Source organism: Pleurodeles waltl, chromosome 6 (genome assembly GCF_031143425.1).
Source record: "Pleurodeles waltl isolate 20211129_DDA chromosome 6, aPleWal1.hap1.20221129, whole genome shotgun sequence".
NCBI lineage: Eukaryota > Metazoa > Chordata > Amphibia > Caudata > Salamandridae > Pleurodeles > Pleurodeles waltl.
In genome coordinates, this window is record NC_090445.1 from 819,764,067 (window position 1) to 819,788,219 (window position 24,153).

General features: G+C 44.6%; 1 pseudogene; it reads right to left on the bottom strand.

Annotated features, from left to right (window-relative positions):
- The window catches only part of LOC138301708 (STE20-like serine/threonine-protein kinase), a 207,081-nt pseudogene that overhangs the window by 134,885 nt on the left and 48,043 nt on the right, over nucleotides 1–24,153 (bottom strand).

Here is a 24,153-nt window from a genome sequence, read left to right on the forward strand (position 1 = left end):
AAAGATGCGTAAAAAAAATAAAAAGGCCTGCAAAATTGTTTGCAAAACAGTAAAAATTACGAAGCATAGTGCACCTCTATTTCAGAAAGAATAACACTGACTCAAAAGTACCAACAGAAGCACAGAGTCTTCCCTCTAATCTCACAAAATTAAAAAACAGGAATTTTACTCAACTGCAATATCATTTTTCCAAGTACCTAAATCTAATGTTATTCACATGAACACCATGTCATGCTCACAGCTGGCTGAATAACCAAGAGGTCCTCAAATGCCATTTCACAAGGTTCTGTGAAGACTGGGACTTTATACAGTACTCCCATCCTCGAAAGCAAAGGTGATCCAAGTGAAAACCGAACGAGCAGACATTGACATGTGCATGTTAACTGTGCAGCTAGTTATCAATTTGACGGATTAATCATAAACCAAAAGGGTGTTGACTAAAGTCTATATTTTGGCTACTCTGAGCACAAATGCTAAACTTTTACAGCACCAGGTGCCCTATATTACAAATCAGCAATGTAAAACTTTCATGTGAAACTCCCATTCATGACTGTCTGAAATATATCTACTCAATTAATCTGCTACGTCACTAAACAGACATGCAACGCCATCAAATGTATTTTCCTCTCAGTACCATGAGAACACTGCATGAGCCCCTCTCCACATGACACTATTCCTCTTTCACTAGTGTGGTCATGTACACCAACATTAAAGCAGGCTAGAGCAAAACCTTATTTATTTTTAATATATATTTCATTAAGATTTTAGCCTACAGAAAAAAACACAAAAGTTATGCATGAAAGGCATGTGAAACCATGGTGCACATTGGATTATCTAGAACACATGAAGTACATACACTGAGGAGGGGGAAGAGGGTAGAAGGACCCACTGAGGCACCGTCGTACCTACTCAGCCCATTCCCTCAAACCCCCCCCCCCCCACACACCAGCCACAAATCTCAGGTTCAGTCAATAAACGAGACTGACCTCTAGCTTCAGGGAGCCTGTGTGGTGTCTAGTCATGTGGAGTGCCCCCATGCGGATGCTATGAACTGTTATATTTGGATGGTTGTGATGTGCATCAGGAAGGAGGTATAGCCCCGGGTGTGCCCGCCCCCTCCACAGCAGTTGACAGGGTAGTCACTTGCTCACCATCCGATGCAGCGCATACCAGCTGTTCTATTTTATCCTTCCACTCCTACAGATCTCTCTCAGCTTCATCATCATTGCACACCTGCCACAGTCTACTTTCCTCAGCCGCAGCCCACTGCAAGCAATCCACCCTCCATATCTCCAACCCCGGTCTCTCACAGGTGGCCCGGTGTATAGCTATATTTTACCCTAAGAGTGCCAGTCCCAGCTGCGCAAACCTGTATTTATTTTTTTTTCCCATTCCTGAGTAAAGGTAGTAGACTCAGGCTGCAGTGTGGAGCTGAGAAGTCCATCCTGCATGCCATTACCCTATCTAGTTCCAGTCTTACTTCTTCCCAAAATTGTCTGACGGGTGCACACTCCCATTCCACATGTCCAAACCCAGCCGTAGTTTTGTTGCATCTGGCACAGCAGGCCAGGTCCGATGTGTATGCTTTTTGCAAGCGCTGTGGTGTAAAGTAAGCCCTGGGTGTGAAGTAGCATTGCACTAGTTTAAAAAGGGCGTTACTGGCCACTTCCTGAACCTGCGACCGGGTTTTGTGCCATTCTCCATATGTTAAGGGGGGGGGGTTGACTAGTATATCATCCCAGGCTGCACCGTTATGAGTGAGGCTAGTTTGTCCATCGCTCTTCAGGGCCATACTGAGATGGGATATGATGCCCCTGGACAAACTGGGGTCTAGAAGCAATTGCAGTAGTGAGGATTGTCCCAGCTTATCCGGATACGAGGTCCATATCTCTCGCGCAGTGCTGGACATACTCAAATACTGTATAAATTGCTAGATAAGTTGCTGTTTATAACATACTTGAGTTCAACCTCTGCTGGAGACATGAAGGCACTGTTAAGGTACAAGTCGCTTGCATTAAGGCAGCCACCTCTCATCCGTGAAGTAAAATCCATGGCCTCCTGGATGTGGTGAAAGGGTAGTAAATGGTAAGGTGTCTAGCACAGGGGACATGCGGAAGAACAATGCAGACTACCCTCTCGCAAACTTGTGTCACCAGTTTAACTATCAGCTGAACCTGCTCAGGGCAGCCCCTCCCACTCACCAGAGTTAAGGCAGCTGTTGTATTCCTATGGACCCAGATAGCAAATCTTTTTCTCAATTGGGAGTGTCCTCGCACCTAGTGCGGCGTATTGCAGTCTTCCCGCGAGGTAATACAACTGAAGGTCAGGGAGTCCGAGGGCCCCCTGTTCCATTTGCCCGCTGTTGGAAGATGGGTTATTGGTAGAGCAGGTAGGTACCTACACCTAGCAACAAGCCACTAACCTCCACCTAGGTACAGTTAGGTCTCAGTAAATTAATCCCAGCTCAACCCTTGGTAGCTTGGCATCGAGCGTCAAGGCTTAACTTAGGAGACAAAGTGTAAAGCATTCAAATATCACAAAACAGTAATTAAATAAAACACAGGAAACAGTTTAAAAATCCAAAACCAATTTATAAAAATAGTTTATATTTTTATCTTTAAAATGACACAAAAACGATTAAAATCGGTTCAGGGGAACCGGAGATATGAATTTTTATAGAATTATTACTTTTCTAGCGCTTAGAAACAAAAAGCGCCAATCGGGTCATCTGGTTGCACCTCGACCGGGGCAAAGTCAAACTTTCAGGCCGACCGCGATGGAGCCCTGCTCGGCTACAGGTCGCGGGAGGCCTCGGTTAAAAAGTTACCTTCTGACTTAGTCTTTATTTTGAAGTTTTTCTTCACCGGGACGAACCTGCCAGTTGAATCCGACCTCCTGGAGCCCTTGTCCGGATACGCAATGTGGGTTTCCTCGGTGGAGACTTTTACCTTCGGACTTAGTCGTTTTTTCGAGATGAAAATCCTTCGACCGGGGTAAACCTGGATCTTGATCTCACGTCCATGGAGCCCTTCTCGGATACGATGGCTGGGAGGTCCCGGTCAACTTTTTACGTTCGGACTTAGTCTCTTTTTTGGATGTTTTTCTTTACCGGGACGAACCACGAAGTCAGGCCGGGTCGCGGTTGAGGCAAGCCGGCTAGAATTTCCGCGGCGGGTCGGTCCCTCTCTGGAGCTTTTTTCCAAAAATTCTCAAATCTTTTCCAAACTTCTGGGGCTTCACCCAGATGTTCTTTTAAGGTTCTTTTGGGGTCCACAGCTCACCCCAAGGGTCCAGAAGTTCTGTGATGGTCCTTGGGGGGTGCGGACTTCAACTCCCAGAATGCACCTGGCGCAAACTCCTTTTTGGCCACTGGACAGTGGTCAGCTGGTCGCTTTCTTCAGGAGTTGGTGCAGGGGACTCTGGTTTAGCAATTTTTCACCTGTAGCAAACAGGGAGTCCCTCCTTGAACCAGTTGAAGCCAGGCAAAGTCCTTCTTGTGGTGAAGCCCAAGTGTGCAGCTGGTGCAGTCCTTCTGAGTGCAGGGTCCAGGTGCAGGCCAGGGGTCCAGCAGGGCAGTCCTTCTTCTCCTTTAGTTCTTTTCTTGTTGAAATCTGGTAGGGATCTGAGGTGTGGGTGCAGGTCTGCCAGTTTTATCCTTGCTCCTGGGTGAAAAGCAGGGGGGCCCTGGTTCTCCAATCAGGGACAGGGTCGTCCCCCTGTGATGACCACTTCCTGGGAAGTGTGGCAAAAATCCATCCCAGAAGGCAACAGTCTCTAAAAATCCAACATGGATGAATCTGATTTTTGGAGGTTACATCTGGCTAAGCCCACCCACTGGTGTGGCTAAAAATCATAAACACACCCCTCTCCTGCCCTCTAATAATCTAATCAAGGGGGCACCTAATTGTCTGGGGTTGCAGGATGTGGGGGTGTTGCTGGGTGCTCCAAATGTCCTTCTCTGCCTTTGAAGACCAGTTTGGCAGCCCTCCCCCTTCCTGCCTCACCATCTGCTGAGGGGAGATTCTCTCCCCCAAGCACATTCCTTTGTGTGAAGCCCGGCCACTTCACACCTCATCAAGGCAGCCTGGCAGAAGCTGCTGCAGGCTGGCCAATCAGAGCACAGCAGCAAAAACAATGCAGAGCTGAAATTGGCAACTTTTTAGGTAAAGTCTAAACTTTTTACCTGGACAAGTTATATTAAATCCAACAACTGGAAGTTGTGGGATTTATTACAACAATCAATTTGATACCAAATTCTTGGTATGTAACATTTAAGGAGACTTTAAAATTTAAAATAAAGTCTGCCCATTCTAGCCTATGAAGGCCATTTACTTCAATGAGGGAAAAACGAATTTGGCTGTTTTTACCTCACCAGGGCTTATAAATCTATTTTTATAAAGTCCCTGCTTATAGTAACATGGCACCCAGCCCTAGGGGCACATAGGGCACACCTTAGGGGTGACTTATATGTAAAAATAAGGTAGTTTAAGACTTTGGAAGTACCTTTAATTCCAAAGTCGAATTTGCATATAACTTTAATTTAAAAGCAGCCAGCAAAGCAGGCCTGCCTTTAAAATGACACTGGGCACCTCAGCAGTGCACCTAGGTGTGCACCACCTATGCTGTGGTCCCTAAACCTACATGCCCTACCATATACTAGGGACTTATAGGTAGGTTAACTTAGCCAATTATAATTAGCCTAATTTGCATATTGATTTTACACAGAGCACAGGCCCTGGGACTGGTTAGCAGTACCCAGGGCACCATCAAAGTCAGGAAAACACCAGCAAAAAGAGGAAAATGGGGGCAAAAAGTTATGGGGCCTCTGCAATCAGCCCTGTTTTCTCACACCCGCCCAGACCAATTTCATCACTATTTTATCTAGTTGCTTAAACAATGATGCAGGCAGAGTGCAAAACAAATTTTGCATAAGATAAAGACAGCGCAGTAGTAAGATCATGTTATTAAGTGCCACTCTGCCCATAACAGACAATGGCAGCCACCTCCAGAACTGGAATGATTCATGTAAACTTGCCAGCACTCTACCCATATTAAGGTCGTATTGCATTAGTGGCTCATCTGCAGCCCGAGATAGCGAAAGCTTTGTAACTCCTACAGGGGGCCCAAGTCCAGCAGACCCTCAGCATTAGTCCTAGCCAGTGCAGCAGGCGGGAACAGTATTGTTTTGCTGCGGTTAACCATCAGCCTTGACACCCTCCCAAAGTCCTCCATCACCCGCAGCAGTCTTGGGACCAACCGCTCTGGGACCCGTATAAATACGAATATATCGTCTGCATACATAATAGACACAATGTGGGTCTGGTCCCCCACCCTCATCCCCCACTCTCTCATCTGTTCCCTAAGGTATATCGCCAATGGTTCCATGGCCAGGGAAAATAGGAGTGGGGAGAGAGGGCAGACCTGTTGCGTGCTGCTGTCGATCTCCGAAACCTCCACTCCCACCTGCACCATCGGCCTGTGATACAACAGCCCCACCCAGCCTACAAAACCCTTGTCAAGTCCCATCTGTCTGAGTACCTCCTACAAATAGAACTAGGAGAGGGTGTCAAAAGTCTTTTCAATATCTAAGACCCCAAAGGCAACCTATAGGGCTGAGGGCCCCGTGGCATGCATAACATGCAACAGATGTCTCAGAGTAATGCTTCCCCCACTCTGGGATAAAACCGCATTGATCGGCAGGGAACAATCTCGTAATGACCTTGTTCAATCGGAGGGTCAACACCTTGGCCAATAACTTTATGTCCACATTAAGCATTAATAATGGCCTGTACGACCCAGGACCATTGTGGGCCTTTTCTGGCTTCGGTAGCATGATTATAATAGTTTCACTCATGTGTGGAGGGTGTGAGTCTGCTTCTTTGCCTCCAACATAGTCTCAGTGCCGGGAGTATACGGGCGGCATACCGTTGATAGTATTCTACAGGGAGACCATCCAGCCCAGACTCTTGCCGTGAGACATATCCTTGAGGGCCTCCCCCAGATCTTCCATCGTGGGATCCGCTCCTTCGCCTGTTCCTCTGTTAGCCACGGGAGATGCTGCAGAGCTAAGAAGCTCGTCATGTCAGCTGTGTCGACACCGCCCAGGGCGGTTTACACCTGAGCCAGATGACAGCACAACAGTTGCCCTTTGTCCTAGTACCTGGGTTACATTAGTGCTGCTTAGGGCAAGTATAAGGGGTGGCGGACGCTCCCTTTTAACTAGCTAAGCTAATAGACAACCCGATCTATCTCCTCCTCTATGCAGTTTCTGTCAGTAGTCTTTCCAAACGTAGCAATCTAATCTATCCCAAATTTCTGCCACCTTTCTATGGAGGTCTGCAAGTGCTTCATTCCCACTTTCAGTACCCCTAAGCTCACCATGCATTGCTGCGAGGCGACCCTCCACCACTCCTTTACAAGTTTCTTTCGGATACTATATGTTTTAGTAAGGGTGACTCCCCTTTCCACTACCTTAAATGCCCCCCAATCTGCGCCCCTCAAGCCTGCCGTGTTCCAATTTGTGGCAAAGTACCCACCAAGAGCCTCCCTCAAGTCTAAATTATATTCAGTGTAGTCTAGCATCCCCGGGTTTAGCCTCCAATATGGCAAACTTGGTCCACTAAGGGGGTGGTTAGATAGAAAACACACCTGGTAGCTCGCACTCAGAACGTTTATGATTCCCTCATTAGTAAATAGGAAACAATCTAGGCGGCTATGTGCTCCATGAGTGGGAGAGCAGCATGAGTATTCCTGAAGTCTGAGGTGTAGCTCCCTCCACACATCTATTAGTTGTAATTTAGACGGAGTTTCGTGCAAGCCCTGCTGTCATATGGGGCTTTGTGCCCTTTTGCGGTGGGTGTCTGTCACGCTGACCATCTAAGATGCAGTTGAAATCTCCCACCCATATCGTAGGTAACCCCATGTATGGTATTAATTCAGTTGCAAGTGCTGGAAAAAAAATCCTGTTGTCTGTATTGAGAGCATACACACTTATCAGGCATACTTCCACACAAATCAGCAAGCCATGCAGCAGCACATATCTCCCAGTGATATTGAGCACGTTTCCCCTCAGCTGGATCAGGGTACCCGGACCCTCCCCTATAGACACTTCTCAGGCATATAAGGAATAGGTAGAAGAGTAGAATTGTCCAGCCATCTTTTTTTTTTTTTTTTGAGTTTTTGGGCAGGTGTGTTTCTTGAACAAACACTATATTGGCATGTGTTCTCTTAAGGTATGTGCAAGTTCGATATCTTTTTATAAACGTATTCAGGCCTCTCAAATTCCAAGTAAGCATTCAAACTGTATTAGCCATAACTCAAGCAATACCTTGTGTTCTCCATGCATGAGACTTCTGTGCCCATACCTCCCCTCTGTCCACTTGACATAATGTTGTTCCTCCTGTGCACATAGTTATTCAAAAACAGCAGCATAACAAACCTCCCTCCCCCGGGCAAACATTCTGAAACATAACTGGTGTTTGCCCAACCCCCAGTAGAGCCCAACCCTAATAAATAGCAAAACTAAAATTTCTCCAGTCTAGCTAGGCACAGTGGGGTTCACAAGGAGGAAACTCCCTACATTGTGTAACTACAAGGGAAAGAGGTGCTCCACCAACTGCGTGTCCCGTCCCTTCGGACCCAGTGTATGTTTAGGGTTCCCACTGCGTATCCCACACCCTAGAGATAAGCGAAGGATACAGGGAAGATGTAGACTGAATAACGCTAGGTGTAATGAATAGAAAAGAATAGATTATGAATATTAAGTGTAAGAAAAAAATGAAAATTTGCAGAGAGGTTGAGCAAGATTCCCCCTTATGTTTTCCTCTGGCCCCCTCTCTAATGATGCCCCTGTACCCCCATACACACCGGCCCATGCCTGCTATTATGTCTCTCTATTACCCAGTGCCAACAATAAGGGAACCAAGCTGGTAACCATCATAAATGTCCCCTGCATCAGTATGTGGCCAGGGGGGGGCATTATTGTAATCAGTAGTAATCTGCTGTATTATTCACTGCGTCTTCCCGTCCAGGCACAAACCCCTCCGTGGTTGTCCTTCGTGTAGTAATTTTGCTGCTATTGGTGTTGTTGACACGCCTCCGCCTCCACCTGTGACCACAGGGAACCTACTTGCATGTCGGCCGTCTCTTCAAGCAGCCCAGCGCAAGTGACGGACTCAACCAAGGCCCTCACCTCTTCCCTCTCCAGCCTCCGTGACTCATGTTCCAAGGAGCCATCCGGACACACAGCAATCCCCTCTGCAGAGGGGAGGGATTTTCTACATCTCCTGCTGCTGAGTCAAGATCTCTGTGGGATTGAAATGCCAGCCCGAGGCACGCAAGGCCAGTGCTCTGTTCTGGGATGCAGTCATCTTCATGGACCTCCAACCAGTCCCAGGCATCCTCTGGTGTTGCAAAAAAGTGCATGCAGCCCTTGTGAAGTACCTTTAGTTTAGCAGGGTACATAAGCATATATTTCAGTCCCATGGCTTTTAGTTTTTGCTTCATCCCACTGTAGGACTGTCTCTGCAGCTGCACTGCTCTGGTCTAGTCCAGGATGATAGTGCACAGGGTGACCCTGGTGGAAGCGGCGGGGCCAAAGTCCAATGGTCCTGTTCAATTGCAAAAACTTTAGAGAGATTCACTGTCGGGAGGGCTGACGCTATCCATTCTTCCAGAAATGTCTCCGGCCTGTTCCCCTCTGACCTCTCAGGGAATCCCACGAACCTGAGATTGTTTCTACTGGATCTAACCTCTGTGTCCTCGATGCAGGCCTCCAGTGATTTTGAGCGGGCTTTAAGAGTTGTCACTGTGGCTCCAAGTTTTGGCATCTAATTGCGCTGTTCCTTCACCTGATTTTCTGTCTCTGTTAATATTTCCTCCACCCTACGTAGGTCAGCCGGGAGAAGATTCACAGCTAGTGCAATGGCGTTGATTTTCATTTGCACCGCTTGCCCCGTTGACTCTATGGCTGCTAATATTTGTGACCCACAGGGCTCCGCAAGGGTCTGCGCAGCTCCCCCACCCACCTCAATCATGTTGACCACCACCTGCGGCCTGCACAGTATATCGATCCATTTTGTGTCTGCTGTGTACTCCTGGCCGCTCTGTCTTTACCCATACTGTAATGTTTTATAAATCTGGTGAAGAGAGGCCCACCCTAAATGATGGTCCAGACTGTTCGACACCTGGGCACTATTTCAAGTCTGTCCGCCCTGCTGGTGCTGTTGACCAGGTTCTATGGCAGGTGAGCCACAGGAACTAAAGAGGGTTCTCAATGTTCAGTAGGGGCGGGGGATCCCAAGTTCCCTGCACTGCCCCGTGGTCATCGTTTGTGCCCTCCGCTCAAGTCTCGGATCTCCCGGGACTCATCTGCACCACAACAGGAGTCGCATGGGCAACTCTGTGCTAGCCAATCTCGGAGGCCACCACATTTGGATTGATGTTTTTGCCTTTGGGTAGCGACCGCCACTGGGCGAGGCGGCATGGGGGTTCTCCAGTTCAGTGCAACCCCCCCCACAACTGTAACACCAGTGAAACCTACTTCATTGCCGTCATCTACTCCGCTCCGGGACACCATCTACTTCAAGGCACTCGGTTTGGGTGCCAAATCTTACTCCTGGTGGAGCCTCGCAGCACCGTGGCTCATTCACGGTCTTCAGCCCTAGGATATTCTAGGAAGGCGGGTGGGTGCGTCCTCCCCTATCACCCCCCACCAACAAAACACTGCCTTTCCCCACTGGTCCCCAGAGTAGGCCTCACTACCCGATGGGCCCGCTATGTGCAGGCTGTTCCTCCCCGTAATGGCTTCCATTCCAAGGTCAGGCTGCCAGTTCTTGACAGTCGGCCCACACATCTTTACGGCCAATGGGGGAGGGGGCAGGCCCCCTTTCAGTTGTCACTTCTCTGCCTAGGTAGGGCTGCCCCCAGCTCTCGTACCAGCCTGAGGGGGGCCAAAGGCCTCAGAGGCTGCCACGCTCCCCATTGCGCCGCAGGACCCCACTTCCAGCCGCACTGCTCCTCTAGGCCTTACCTTCTGCTGCACCCGCTTCGTACAGGCCGCACCTCCCCTTCATGCCTTCTCCGGGTCATCCGCAAAAGGCCTCAGGGTCTGCCGCACTCCCTGCTGCGTGGCCCCACCTCCGGCTGCGTTGCTTGGCTAGGCCCAGGGCCCTCCCAGCTGTCCCTTGTCCTCGGCCCTTTGCCTCCTCGACCGCCACAGCCCCAGTCCCAGACAGCTTTACCACCTGCTGATGCGGGGTGGGGAGTCAGGATGTTGTAGGATTTCTGCTGACGGGCCAGAGCACACTGCTAGTGCTGCCGCTTGCTGGCCATGCCCCATCAGCAAAACCTTAATTAACATGAGATCTAGGTTGACAGTTAACTTACTAATATTTACATGAAGGGTTTTCTATTTTTGAACCCATCCACACTAGGATAATTAACACACATATGCACTCCCCATTCCAAAACGAAAAGCAAATCCAGAGGAGTCTGCAAACAGACACACCAGGATCTGTCTTCTAGAGCAGACCTGCCAATAGATAATACGTTTTAGCTTCAATGAAAAGGCACAGTCTATGGGTGCCCCGATGAATAAGTGTCCTTCAGGAATCAAATAGTGCTTCAGCAGTTCTGTTGTGTGCAGGGATTTCTTGGCCATGCTAACAGAGTGTGGCGATTGTATATTATTTCAGCTACAGGTTGAAATTAGTCTCACTAACAAACTTAACAGAAGCAGATCAGAAAGAAATATTCAATTCTTCAGTTCAGAGGCTACATGCAGTGATTAGCACTGCAAGGCCATCCAGCCTTGTGTGGACCCGGCTTGGAAGTAACGAAGAAGTAGAATTGGTTACAGCTGCTTGCCTTTCGAGTAAGTATCTAACAGAGGAATTGTTCATTTTCTGAAGTGTAGATACAAGAAACTGAACAGGATCTGCCCCTCCCTTGTCTTTAGAGAATCAATGTGGAGAAAGGTACAAAGAGCCCTGTGAATTTGGGTGGAGCAGACACAATTGGAATGCTAGAGGGGACGTGCAATGGCACCATTATTTGACTGCAGAGAGGCGACCTAACCAAGAGCTGTTACGTCCCTTCCCCACCCAAACAACCCACCAAACTGGGAAGTTCAATAGTCAAAAAGATACTGTTGAGAGTTGGCGGAACCTTCCACACCCTTACTTTGTTTAATAATATTCGAAAACTTCTTAAAGCTGAAAGAAGGGATAACCATGCCCCAGGTACTGCTAATAAAGTAGCAGCCATGTAGAACAGAAATAATCTTTAAATGAAAATGATCGACATGTCACATCTAACTCACTATATTGTAAATAAGATGTTGTAAATGGAGAGTAGGCTGAAAGTGGATATGAATTACATGTTTTGCCCTGATAAGGTGAGAAATATTCACAAAACATGTTGGTATAAACAAGAGCACTAATTTTTTATCTGGCATTAGACTACCAAAATTATTAAGATTGTACTATTGCTTATGGTAAGTCAAAACTGTTTTTTTTCAGTAGAGTTGAGGGGTAGGTACTCTTAAAACTTGAAAGGAGAACCATCGCTGGTCTGTTTCAGAATTTAAATTGCCGTGAAAACCAAGGTGAGAAGGGGCGCAGACAGCCAGGCAGTAATTCTGAAGTCTTGTTGTGGTGCTCTGTTGTGGCTCCCTTGCTGGGACTCGGTGCTCCATCATAGGGCTCATGGAGGCTCTGCTTGCTAAAGCCTTGAAAGGGGGGACCACTGCAGTGACTCAGAGGACTGAATAACTGAAAGGAGCTTCTTCCTTGGTCGAAAAGGTGCTAAATTGGAGGAACAGTAGTGGCCACTACCCCCTCCTCTTCCAAAGATGGGAACTGGGTGGAGAACGAAGACTCTAGCTGAAGGGAGCCTCCAGAAGGGGAGACCCACGAGACAAAGAGTTGAAGGGGATGGCAGGAGCTCGTCAGCTGCTGTCACATGGAGAGCTTTGTGATGAAACTAGCGCCCCTACAGTAGCTCCATATCGGGTTTGCTTAGTATGGTGATAGGAAGCAGTGATGTTTTTTGCAATTCAGTTTTGCTAAAGCAGTATTGAGTGTGGAGGGATGAATCCATCTGCCAGCCCAGTTCCGCAGCAGTAGCAAAACTGTTAGTTATGGAGAAGTCTGTGGTGCCCCCGACTACTAGCAGGGAGCACCTAGCCTTTGATATTTGCAATGTGATTCTGGGACTCCATCATGCCATCCAAGACCGAGAAACATAAGGGGGGGGGGTAGGAAGAACTCAGATTTCCCCCTTGCCATCTCAGAAGGTCATGCTCTGCAGTGTTCTGAATATCATGGTAACAACTAGAAAACCACAGACAATCATGGCCTGGGATTCCTGGCTGGCCTTACTCAGGAAGAATCTGTACCTTTTTACCTCCTTCAGGACATGAGAGAAACTACCAATGTCATTAACCAGAAAGTGTCATTGATGAAAACTAAACTGAAGAACAGAAACGGAAGGTTAACTGCAGAAAGAAGCAGAGTCTGTGCTTAGACTAGACATTTCTGGCAGTGGAGTAGCATGTCAAATCGACAGAAGAGAAAACACAAGTTGATGAGGAGTTTAAAATTGTGTTATAACTCAGTCCAGAAACTGGAGTGGCACTACTTGGGGTGTCCGGATAACACTGATAGCAAACACAAAAAGGAATCAGAGTACCTGGGCTTTGCCCCTTGCCAATGGAGAGGAGCTTAAAACTCCTGATGTGCTGTTTTACTGAGAAATGATTCTCTTGATGCTGATTTCAAGACCTTACAGAAGGCCAGTGGGGCTTACATGATTCCAACCAAGTCACAAGGGACTTGACAGCAGAGGTTGGGGCTGTTATAATTGACCTGGAAGAACCGTTGCAGAGAGTCAGTGCATCACATTTAGAACATTTTGAGCTTGCAAACTGCTGGTTTTCCCAGATTTGAGCAAAACCAAGAAGTCCAGACTGCTGACAAACTAATCTGAAGCCTACTTTTGGTTCTCTGCCAGACTACAGGTGTTCTGGGTTTTACCCAGTCCCAGATTGCTCTGGACCTCCAGGACAGCAATAAGGCGAGGGTGGGCTCCAGGGGTTTGAGGTTTAAGTACGTTTGAGCTTCGCTGTAATTTCTTTATGTCACTTTATGAGGCGCTTGATGTTAAGTGCTATAACAGTCTTGGGATTTCAAAGAAATAATATTTGAAGGGGATACAACTGTGATATTTTCTGTGTTCCAGCTCTTCTATTCTTCTCCCCTTTATTATTGACTATTCCTTAGGCGGATGCAAGTCTTTTTGTTTCAGTGCTGTTGTTTTATGGAGGCTTTTTTCAAAATGTAACTTGATAGCAGTGTTTTTCTTTGGCTCAATTATGTGATGGTTTTTGGATTGGCTCAATAAACAGATCTTTCAAAAATACCTAGAATGGTAAGTAAGTTGCAGGAACATGCTAGTAACATGAAGGGAAACTAAATACACCACATTAGCTAATTCCCCAAATTAAAAAAGGGAATTGAGAATTCAATACAGTAGGCTCATTTGGATGAGCTGTAACTAATAATGATGCTGCTGCTGTGTGAGTAATTTGTAATAGAAAGCAATACTCCAGACAAGCAGAGTACGTGGGTGGAAGCATCATACTGTGGTGAATGACTTGAAATTAAAATCACCATGCTCTTTACAGACAAGAACAAAATGCACATAGCATAGATAAAAAATGCTTTCGCCTAAGACAGAAGCACTAGTTGCAAAAGCTAAAAAAAAACACTTTAGAGCAACAACAATTTAGAAAAGCTAGTACACAGTTTCATTGTGTTTGAAAGGAAAACAATAATACAAACATATTTGACAAAATCACAATACTTTTGGATCTCTGGTAAAGAACAAAATATATTAATTTCTCTCATTACTTTTACGTGTGGTACTCACCTAAGATCTCGCATTTCTTCACTTCTTGAATCATTATCTGTCACTATCTTTGAAGTTGTGCCACTTACTTCCACCACATCAACTATAAATCTACGAGTTTTTTTTAAGGTTTTCTTCTGCCTTCTTGTTTCCTAAAATAAACATTTGTTATGTCATTTATTTCTCAAAACAGAAACCAATTTATTTTGCCATAAAAATATAAGGAACAAAATAATGGCAACCCCTTGCTAAACGTTAACAGAAAACACCTACTAAAAACAGTGTGTTATGGTGTTATTTTATAGAATGAGGAAAGGGGCAATATTACATGTAATGCTTTTCGTGGGATTTTCAATAACAATGACAAGCGCTGTGAGCTCTTAATGGAAATTGCAAAGCTCATTTCACCGAACTTAATGCCCCCACATCTTTAAGTTCCTCTGGAGGTAGTACCACAATACCCCTTAAGGTGTTGTTCATAATTTACACGTCTATAACAATCATTTAAATTAATTAGACATTCGTTCACTATGTGCTTTTGTATGCAGGCTACACTGTGCCTTGTCTGAAAACCGAGCAAAAGAGTCCTGCAAGGCTGAGGCACTGTCCATCAATACTGACCGGAAGGCAGAAAGTTCACTGCTCCATATATAGAATGCTGACGAAAGCTTTTCAGTCACCAAAGGAATTCAATATCAGAGGAGGAATCAAAAGAAGAAGATTTCAAATGTTTTAGTTATTAGTCACAACTGTACTAATATGCTCAATCATTTCAGCAATGTCCAGAGGCCTTGAATACCTGGAGTATTTCATCCCATATCATACAGTACCCCAAACTCCAAACCAAAATCTGGCCAGCCCATCCTCGTTGTATGGTTAAATCTATTAATTTAGCTCACTCTTTTCAGAGGTGACTAAACACCATATAATTTCAGAAATATTTTATTAAATTTTTCATGCAGGCTCTTGTGTCTTTTCTGTGTGCCACTGATCTAAGACTGAACGCATAAAGCAATTAGTTGTTGCTGTTGGTTCTTGTCAAGTCTACAACAAAGTAATCTATAGTAAAATCCTGTGAATAAGCAATGGCACTTGGGAACCTGCACGACATCCCAATGGACATTTTATATTATGGTTTTACAAATAATGGCGTGCTCAGGACCTGCCCAGTCAAGGACAGAACTATTACAAAAAAACACTGGTTACTTTTGGGTTGCCTGAAGAGGATTCAAAGCAAAACGATATGAAAATCGAAAAAGATAACATTGATAAAAAATGGGGGTACCCTAAATGACGAGCAGAGATCTGGAAAACAGAACACTCTCATAACCAACAGAACTTGTTCGGATTTTCAGGCTGCCAGCTACTTAAGAACTTGAAGCCAAATGTCAAGAACAGAAACCTGAGCAGAGGTTTAAGAAAATGTACAGCAATGAGCTCTACAGGCGTTGTTTGTTCACCAGATACTTACAGTGTACTCCAGCTACCACTGCGCATAGTAAGCACATTTTTAGAAGCTTGTTCACTCAAGGTATTTTTCTACACTCTATAGAAGTCAGTCATCATCATTATGTCATTACCTATATATCCTACTTGCTTCGTATCTGTTCACTTCCTATAAGAATTTTACAGCCAAGAAATCCTATGTTACTTTGTCCATAGTCAAAGGTTTTTATTTCTGTATTTAGGCCACTCCAATCGAGATAACCATTGAAAACAAAATGAAACAACTCATCCAAAGAAAACATTCTGGAGCAATAGCACAGTTTGAACCCACATGCACAACCAACAGCAACAGCTGAACAGTCAAAGCACCATATCTACCCAGAGAATGGCCATGAGAACATACTTGTTTGACAATGTACAAACAAGCATTTGCAATGGGCCTCGCTTTGTGCATGTTACAGGTGTTAAAGTTGTAAATTCCTAAATGGACTTTTCTTGCCACTTAAATTGAAAACAAAAAGTAACAGTTGACATAAGTGAGCTGATTCAAAGCGCCACACCCGCCATGAGCACGAGTGCGAAAAAGAGAGACAAAAGGAAAAATAAGTTTGCCCACAGTCAAACGTATTGGCAAACGTGCAATTATCCATGTAACAGGGTCGATGTCCAAGGCAGTAACCAAACCGCCCAAGGAGGGACAAGCGTAAGCATTTACCAATGATAACAAATAATTTTTTAAAGGCAAGCCCACGAATGAGTGATAGTGCTGAGCGTGAAGTGGGCGTGGTTAAAAGCCACAGGTAGATTGCAACAGGTCAGAGCGCTTGCAGACTCGACCTAAAAAGTTTATTAGCACCTGATGTGCTTCGTAGCATATAATTAGTTTAGGTTTGAGAATGAAAAGTAAACGTGTGTTTAAAATGCTGCTAAGTAAAGCAAAATATGCAACCATGGTAAGGCATTACAGATAGACTTTAAAAAAGTATTTACAGTTACTAACTAACCGCATATGTATGTAATAGTACAAAAACAGAAGGGCCCAATTAAAATTAAAGACCAAATTTATATGTAGATTAAATTAAACCTGAAGGTTTTGGAACGCTTTACTTAAGCAATTATTTCGGTTATATAACACATTGTTTGTGCCCATAAGCCTATTCTGTTAATTCAACAGGAAGACGTGAAGTGTATGTTCCCCAGATAAGTTGCTGTTTTAGGCTGCTTAGCATTCTTTTTTTTTTTTTTTTACTGTTCTGCTGCTTTGCTTTATTAAGTGGAATAATAAATGTAGTTACCGGCCAGGTCCAACGATGTAGGGGGGAAATAAAAAAAATAGCGTTAACAAAAGACTTGAAGCTGTAGTAAGGGTGAAGAACTGTAGCACTTTAGTTAATATTTATTTTGTTTGAAAGGGTAGCGCTTGTAATTTATTTTAAATGTATGTGTTTTAAAGAAGTATGCAAAGAAGGTGTACTTAAAGTAGATGTAGATAAACAGAGGTAGGTGTACATAGAGGCAGGGGCAGATAAAGTAGGTAATAGAGGTAGGTAAAGAGAGAACGGTAGAGGTGAGTGTAGAGGTAGGTACAGGTGAGTGTAGAGGTAGGTGTATATGTAGGTAGAGGTAGGTGTAAGTTAAGGTAGGTGTAAGCAAAGTTAGAAAAGGTAGGTAGAAGTAGGGAAAGAGTAAGGTGTAGATAGAAGTAGAGGTAGAGGTAGGTAGAGTTATGTGTAGATAGAGTTAGGTATAGATGAAATAGTTGCAGGTAGAGGTAGGTGTAGATAGAGGTTTGGTAGAGGTAACGGTAGATACAGATAAAGAGTAGAAACTAGGTGTAGATAAAGGTATGTATAAATCAGGTAGATATAGGTAGAGATGCATGTAGGTAACGGTAGGTGTAGGTTGAGGTAGGGAAGGGTGAAGTTGGTGAAGGTAGGTACATGTGGTTGTAGGTAGAGGGAGATGTCTATGTAGGTGGAGTTGTAGGTGTTAATAAAGGTAGGTGTAAGTAAAGTTAGGTAGAAGTAGAGTTAGGTGTAGATGGAGGTAGAGGTAGGTTTACTTAGAGGTAGAGATAGATGTACATAGGTATGTGTGGACATAGGTAGGTAGGTATAGGTGACACAGGTGTAGGTAAAGAGAGATATGTTTAAGTAGAGGTAGTTAGCGGTAAAGGTAAGTAGAGCTAGAACAGGAAGTGTGAAAAGTAGGTGTAGATAAAGGTATATATAAATGAAAGTAGGTGTAGGTAGAGGTATGTGTAGGTAGAGATTGGAGTAGATAGAGATAGATGTAGGCAGAGACAGTTAGCGATATAGGTACGTAGAAATAGAGATAGGTATAAGTAAAGTAGGTGTAGGCAGAGGTATGTATAAGTAACGGTAGGTGTAGGTAAAGGTAGGAAGTAATAGACAGGTTTTATTAGAGATAGGTAGAGGTAAAGGTATGTAAAGGTAAAAGTATGTGCAGCTGGAGGTAGATGTAGGTTTAGGCAGAGGGTGGTAGTGGTAGTGAAAGGTAGTAATAGACGTAAAGGTATGTAGTTAGAGTTAGGTGAACGTAGGGGCACAGATAGGTGTATGTTGAGGTAAAGATAGATGTAGGTAGGTAAAGGTAGGTATAGGTATAAGTGGATGTAAGTTGAGGTAGGTTGTGGTAAGAAAGATACTAATAAAACTAGGTAGATGTCAAATTAGGTGGTGGTAAAGGTATGTGTAAGCATAAGTAGAGATAAGTGTAGGTATAGGTAGGATTATGTGTAAATAAGGGTATGTGTAGGTTGTTATAGGGGTAGGTGTAGGTAAAAGTATAAATAAGTAGAGGTAGGTGTAGATAGGTATAATTAGAGGTAAATATCACTAGAGGTAAAGGCAGGTGTATGTGTAGTGAGAGGCAGGTGTAGGTAGAGTTAAAGGTAGTTATGGGAAAAGGTAGGTATAGGTAGGCCTTAGTTAAAGTAGTAAGAGGTAGAGATAGGTGTAGGTAGAGATATGTATAGGTAAAGGAAGGTATAGGTGAACGTGTTGGTAGAGATAGGTGTAAAAAGAGGAGGTATAGGTAGAGCTAGAGCTAGGTGTAGGTAGAGGTAGTTGTTTGTGTAGGTACAGGTATATAGACTTAGGCGTAGGTATAGGAAGGTAGTATTAAATGTAGGGGTAGATAAAGTCAAGTTTGAATAGTTATTTTAAGGTAGAGGTGGGTGTAGGTAGAGGTAGGTATTAGAGATATGTAGAGAAAAGAGGTAGAAGTAGAATAGGCGTAGGAAGAGGTATGTATAGATAAAGGTAGGTGTAAGTAGTGGTAGGTGGTAGTAAAGAAAGGAAGTATTAGACATAGGTGTAGGAAAAGGTATATTTTGGTACAGTTTGGTGTAGGCGAAGGTAGGTTATATTAGAGTAAGGTAGTAATAATGTTTGTAGAGGGAAAGGTAGGTAGAGGGAAATGTATGTGTAGGTATAGGTAGAGACTGGTGTAGCTAGAAATTAGTGTAGGTGTAAATAGAGGTATGTGTAGGTAGAAGTAGGTTTAGGTAAAGGTAACAGTAGGTAGAGGATAAGTGGAAGTAGAGGTAGGTACAGGTAGAGCTAAATTGCAGTAGAGGTAGGTAAGGGCATTTGCATGTAATGGTAGAAGTAGGTATATGAAGAAGTAGGTGTAGGTAAACATAGTCAGCATTAGAAGTAGGTAGAGATAGGTGTAGGTATTGGGAGGTAGAGGTAGGTGTACACAGAGGTGGATAAGTGTAGGTATAGGTAGTTGTAATTATAGGTACAGGTAGCTAGAAGAAGTTGTGGGTAGAGGTCGATGTAGGTAGAGGTAGTTAGTGATAGAGGTACATTGAGATGGAGATAGGTAGAAGTAGGATAGTGTAGACAGAGGTATGTATAGATAAAGGTAATTGTAGGTAGAGGTAGATTGTAGTAGAGAAAGGTGGTATTAGAGATAGGTAGAGGTAAATGTAGGTAGAGGTTAATGTAGGTATGGGTTGGTTTAAGTTAAGGTAGGTTATAGTGGAGAAAGGTAGTCAAAATTATAAATTTGAAGGTAGGTAGAGGTAAAGGTATGTGTAGGTATAAGTGGAGATGGCTGTAGGTAGAGGTTGGTATAGGTGTAAATAGGGGTATGTGTAGGTAAAGATAGAGGTAGGTGTAAGTAAAGGTAGAAGTAAGTAGAGGTAGGTATAGATAAATAGCAGTAGAGGTAGGGAAAGGCATTTGTATGTGAGGTAGATGTAGATAGAAGTGGGTTTAGGAAGAAGTATTGGTAGTTAACGATAGTTAACATTAGAAGTAGGCAGAAATAGAGGTAAGTAAAAGTCAAGGGAGGTGCAGGTAGAGCTATGCGCAGTTAAAGGTAAGTGTAGGTAGGTGAAGGCAGAGACAGGAGTAGGTAGAAGTGTAGGTAGAGAGAGGTAGGCAGAGATAGGTATATGCAGAGGCAGAGTTGGGTGTAGGTAGAGGTAGTTGTATATATTGTTACAGGTAGTTACAAGTTGGTGTAGGTACAAGTAAATGTAAGTAGAGTTGAGTGTATGTAATGGTTGAGGTAAGTAGAGGTTGATGAAAGTAGAAGTAGAGGTAGGTCGATGTACATGTAAGAGTAGGTTACTGAAGCGAGCTCATGAACAATTACATATTGATAAAGCTGAAAAATGTGCGGTTTTATCCTCGTAATACACTAAGTAAGTGCTTTAGAAACATCATTTTAAATGTATAGCGTATTTATATTTGAAATGAAAAAAGTACAATCCTCTTTGAAAGCGTGCACATAGGCATATAGCAATGGAAGTGAAAAATGTGAAAGCTGTGGTAATGAAAGTGCTAACCAGGCCCCAGCACCAGTGTTCTTTCACCTAAAATGTACCATTCGTCTCCACAATTGGCACAACTCTGGCACCCAGGTAAGTCCCTTGTAACTGGTACCCCTGGTACCAAGAGCCCTGATGCCAGGGAAGGTCTCTAAGGGCTGCAGCATGTCTTATGCCTCCCTAGGGACCCCTCACTTAGCACAGACACACTGCTTGCCAGCTTGTGTGTGCTGGAGGGGAGAAAATGACTAAGTCGACATGGCACTCCCCTCAGGGTGCCATGCCAACCTCACACTGCCTGTGGCATAGGTAATTCCCCCCTCTAGCAGGCCTTACAGCCCTAAGGCAGGGTGCACTATACCACAGGTGAGGGCATAGGTGCATGAGCACTATGCCCCTACAGTGTCTAAGCAAAACCTTAGACATTGTAAGTTCAGGGTAGACATAAGAGTATATGGTCTGGGAGTCTGTCAAAAACGAACTCCACAGCTCCATAACGGCTACACTGAATACTGGGAAGTTTGGTATCAAACTTCTCAGAATAATAAACCCACACTGATGCCAGTGTTGGATTTATTAAAAAATGCACACAGAGGGCATCCTAGAGATGCCCCTGTATTTTACCCAATTGTTCAGTGCAGGACTGACTGGTCTGTGCCAGCCTGCTGCTGAGAGATGAGTTTCTGACCCCATGTGGTGAGGGCCATTGTGCTCTCTGAGGACAGAAACAAAAGCCAGCTCTGGGTGGAGGTGCTTCACACATCCCCCCTGCAGGAACTGTAACACCTAGCAGTGAGCCTCAAAGGCTCAGGCTTCGTGTTACAATGCCCCAGGGCACTCCAGCCAGTGGAGATGCCCGCCCCCCTGGACACAGCCCCCACTTTTGGCGGCAAGTCCAGGGGCATAATGAGAAAAACAAGGAGGAGTCACCCACCAGTCAGGACAGCCCCTAAGGTGTCCTGAGCTGAGATGACCCCTGCCTTTAGAAATCCTCCATCTTGATTTTGGAGGATTCCCCCAAAAGGAATAGGGATGTGCCCCCCTCAGGGAGGAGGCACAAAGAGGGTGTAGCCACCCTCAAGGACAGTAGCCATTGGCTACTGCCCTCCCAGACCCAAACACACCCCTAAATTCAGTATTTAGGGGCTCCCAGAACCTAGGTAACTAGAGTCCTGCAACCTAAGAAGAAGAGGACTGCTAAGCTGAAAAACCCTGCAGAGAAGACGGAGACACCAACTGCTTTGGCCCCAGCTCTACCGACCTGTCTCCCCACTTCTAAAGACACTGCTCCAGCGAGGCTTTCCACAGGGACCAGCGACCTCTGAAGCCTCAGAGGACTGCCCTGCATCTAGAAGGACCAAGAACTCCTGAGGACAGCGGCTCTGTTCACCAAAGACTGCAACTTTGCAACAAAGAAGCAACTTTGAAACAACTCGCGTTTCCCGCCGGAAGCGTGAGACTTGACACTCTGCACCCGACGGCCCCCGGCTCGACTTGTGGAGAACAATCACTTCAGGGAGGACTCCCCGGCGACTGCGAGACCGTGAGTAGCCAGAGTTGACCCCCCTGGGCCCCCACAGCGACACCTGCAGAGGGAATCCCGAGGCTCCCCCTGACCGCGACTGCCTGCTTCTAAGAACTCGACGCCTGGTTGGGACACTGCACCCGCAGCCCCCAGGACCTGAAGGATCTGACCTCCAGTGCAGAAGCAACCCCCAGGTGGCCCTCTCCCTTGCCCAGGTGGTGGCTACCCCGAAGAGCCCCCCCCCTTGCCTGCATCGCTGAAGAGACCCCTGGGTCTCCCATTGCTTTCTATTACAAACCCGACGCTTGTTTGCACACTGCACCCGGCCGCCCCGTGCCACTGAGGGTGTACTTTCTGTGTGGACTTGTGTCCTCCCCGGTGCCCTACAAAACCCCCCTGGTCTGCCCTCCGAAGACGCGGGTACTTACCTGCTGGCAGACTGGAACCGGGACACCCCCTTCTCCATTGAAGCCTATGCGTTTTGGGCACCACTTTGACCTCTGCACCTGACCGGACCTGAGCTGCTGGTGTGGTAACTTTGGGGTTGCTCTGAACCCCCAACGGTGGGCTACCTTGGACCCAAACTTGAGCCCCGTAGGTGGTTTACTTACCTGCAAAAACTAACAAACTCTTACTCCCCCTAGGAACTGTTGAAAATTGCACTGTGTCTAGTTTTAAAATAGCTATATGTGATTTATGTGAAAACTGTATATGCTATTTTGCTAATTCAAAGTTCCTAAAGTACCTACCTGCAATACCTTTCATTTGAAGTATTACATGTAAATCTTGAACCTGTGGTTCTTAAAATAAACTAAGAAAATATATTTTTCTATACAAAAACCTATTGGCCTGGAATTGTCTCCAAGTGTGTGTTCCTTATTTATTGCTTGTGTATGTACAAAAAATGCTTAACACTACTCCTTTGATAAGCCTACTGCTCGACCACACTACCACAAAATAGAGCATTAGTATTATCTATTTTTGCCACTATCTTACCTCTAAGTGGGAACCCTTTGACTCTGTGCATACTATTCCTTACTTTGAAATAGTGCAGACAGACAACTTCCTACAAATAGATACGTTCACATCATTAGAATACATTATTATTTTTAAAGAGAGAAATGGGTGGTTGGGTGCTTTTGATTTTAGCAAGGTTTACTTGAAGTGGGTATAGTGGAGGGTAAGTTACGTATCTGAGCAAAGTAACAGCATTTGTATGCTTTAATAAGCAGTTGTGCCAGAAGAAAAGTGCTCAACTGAAAATATCTACAAACGTTGTATGTAGCGCAAATGAGACCTGAAAGTTTTATAGCGCTTTATATAACCACCTATTTTTGTTCAGAATGACATATTTGGTGACGATCATAAAATGCTGTAACTCAAACACCAAGCTTTAAACCATATTTGTAATCTTTAAATTGCTATATTTCACTATCATGCCGTATGTTTCTTTGCTTCCCTGTTAAACCTTTTTTCCTAGATAGTATAATGGGATTTATGAAAAGATTTAATTACCAGGCCAGTTGAAGGGATGGGGAGAGGAAGCAACAACAAAAACTGAATATAGGACCTAAAGCCGCAGTAGTGTTGAGAAAATTTAGCACCTTAGTGATTGTTTTTTATGTTTTAAATGTTTGTAGAACTGCGAAGATATAAGGTGTTCCTTATAAAAAGAAGTATAATTTATATGGTAGAAAGCACCAGGATGAAGGGACTAGTGACTGTTAAACAACAAATGCAGTTTGCAGTGCTTGGATCTGTAAATTGAACAATTAGTATATCTTTAAAGAGTAATCAAGAGACAGAAAGCGACCTCCCTCAGGGACTCGCTAAACAGAGTGATCAGAACCGGAAAGCTACCTCCCACTGAGACTCTAACACAGACGTAAAGCATACTTGCAACAAATGTTGTAACTAAAGTTTATAGTTTGCACATCAAAGTGAAAAGCAAGCCAAGTGAAACAGTAACAATATGGCTGGTTAAAAGATGGTATTGTTTAGCAGTTACCAAACTGTAGACAATTAAAGATCTGTAAATAGTGTAAGCACCGTATTTTAAAGTAAAAATGTAATTCTTTTTTTTAAAAGGTAGAAAAGTATGCGCAATGTGTTTAAGCTCCTCAATGTTATTGTAATTGTAGTAGTATTTTTTGTAGCAATACTACCCCCGACGAGGCTCGAATCGCTTTTTGGTGAGTAGCACGCTACTCCGGAACCCAAGAGGAATTAGTGGTGGATTAGTATAGGGAAATATGAGTACAGTATTAATATTATGAGTCAGAGTGGGGATGGAGGATAGATTGATAGAGACATGTCTTAGGGTGATGGCAGACACACTTGGCTCCTATTTAAAACAGAAAGGACACCTCTCAACTAGATTACATCCTACCTTCAAAACAGAACTAATATTATCTATTCTCCCCCCCCTTCTCCTCCAAACCCTATCTAACAAAGCAGGGGTCCCCCA